The 1,923-nt window shown below is 35.7% G+C and overlaps 1 long non-coding RNA gene across 1 annotated transcript in view; it reads left to right on the forward strand.

The window, feature by feature from the left end:
- The window catches only part of LOC107747914 (uncharacterized), a 6,077-nt gene extending 4,321 nt beyond the window's left edge, over positions 1–1,756 (forward strand). The window contains exons 2-4 of the long non-coding RNA XR_001640850.1: positions 911–1,016; positions 1,117–1,233; positions 1,489–1,756. This is a non-coding gene — a long non-coding RNA (uncharacterized LOC107747914). The remainder of the gene's footprint in view (positions 1–910; positions 1,017–1,116; positions 1,234–1,488) is intronic.
- The last annotated feature ends 167 nt before the right edge of the window (positions 1,757–1,923 follow it).

Genomic DNA, 1,923 nt, shown 5'->3' on the forward strand with positions numbered 1-1,923 from the left:
GCTTGACGCAAACCTGTTTCTGAGCTCTACAGGCAGTTCTTTTGACCTCAGGGCTTGGTTTTTGCTCTGATATGCATTATCAGCTGTTAGACCTTTTATTAAGATGTGTGTGCCTTTCCAAATCATACCCATTCAATTGAATTTGCCACAGGTTAACTTCACTCGAAGTGTAGTAACATCTACAAGCAATATGAATGCTCCTGAGCTAAATCTCAACTGTCCCAGATAAGGATATGAGTACTAATGCAATGACAACATTTAAGTTTTTTTTTTTTTTATACATTTGCAAAGTTGTTAAAACCCATTTTTTTGCTTTACCATTATGGTGTATGGAGTGTAGATTGTTGTGGAAAAAAGTAATTTAAAGTAGTTTAACATAAAGCAGCAACATAATAAATCATGAAAAAAAATGAAGGGGTATGAATACTTTCGCAAGGCACTATGTGTGTGTATTTATATATACATACAAATATACACAGTAAACACATAAACACCTGGCATTTAAAATATATATTTAAATGCCAGGTTTCACTGCAGTTGTTTTTAAACAATAAAAATCAGTACTTTTGTCTTTCCAGTTACACATGCCTAAACAAGTTAGATTTCCTATTTCCTATTTTTTTTTGCTATTTCTTTTATTGTGCAGTATTATTAAACAGCCTTAAATAAGTTGCCGTTTTCTTCTTGTTTTATGCAAAATCTCATTTTATTCAGATTTTTTTCATAAAACAAGATATGTGATTTTGCTTCTCAAGTTAATGTGTTAATGCTTTACGAATGTTTTGATATTTATACTGGAAAACAAGACAAAGTAGGGAAATAATTTTCTTGAGATGTTGAGCCATTATATGGATGTCATGGATGTTATCAAATAGAGGATTGTCTTAATGTCGTTGCTGTTATTTTTTAGGTAGAAAGACATGATTATTTTATAACACCGCACTCAATGCGATTTATCTTTTCTGTGAAAGTCAATCTAATGACGCATCAGGCATCATTCGGTCTGACGAAGGAAGGTAATGGGCTCAGTCAGAATGAAGATTTTCTTGAAAATAAATACTGATTACTTAACTATAAACCTTAAAAAAAGCTATAAATTGTCTTTTTTTTCTTCAGCTTTGGTCAGTGGATAGATTATATCCAAATGTGTCCTAATGGATTCGTAACAGCTTTTCAGTTGAAAGTTGAATCTTCCCAAGGAATTGGTGATGATACGGCCGTAAACAACATCAGGTGAGTTTTTGTCATTCTGCTTAGAGTTTGCCATTTAGGGTCTCAGTTTTCCCTCATGAAGCTGCTCAATTAAGCAACATCAGTCAATACGAGGCATGAGGCCGCAGGAGAGAATCAGACCAATAACACGATTATATTGCTTTTACTCAATTTTTATAAACAGTAAAGTAATAGGTCAATTAATTCATATACTGAAAGTATACATACATATAAAGGCTCATAATATCGATTGCAGGATCAACTGTTTTCTTTCAGTGTCTGAAATGCTTCGATCAAGGATTCAGTCTCTAAACCCCACCTTTGCTCTGATTGGTCAGAAACCAAACTCCTATTATCATATCTGAGGGTGTATTCACACCTGTCTTGTTTGGTTCGATTGAAACTAACTCAGGTTCGTTTCCCCCTTTGGTGCGGATCTTTGGGGCAGGTGTGAATACAGTAATCGCACTCAGGTGCGCACCAAACAACCGCACCGAGACCCAGCTGAAGAGGTGGTCTCGGTCCGCTTCCAAACAAACTCTGGTACGGTTCGGTTAAAAGTTTCTCCATGATTAGCCTGTTTTTGCACTTCCTGTTTTTCCCTGCTTGAGAATTTCTGTCCTATGAATGGATGACCTTAGCATACGTGTGGTTTTGTTTACAATTTCTGGTTCGCTTGCAAAAAGGGCAGTGTGAAAGCGAACCGCACCA

Source organism: Sinocyclocheilus rhinocerous, unplaced genomic scaffold, assembly GCF_001515625.1.
Source record: "Sinocyclocheilus rhinocerous isolate Xijiao unplaced genomic scaffold, SAMN03320098_v1.1 scaffold4366, whole genome shotgun sequence".
NCBI classification, from domain to species: domain Eukaryota; kingdom Metazoa; phylum Chordata; class Actinopteri; order Cypriniformes; family Cyprinidae; genus Sinocyclocheilus; species Sinocyclocheilus rhinocerous.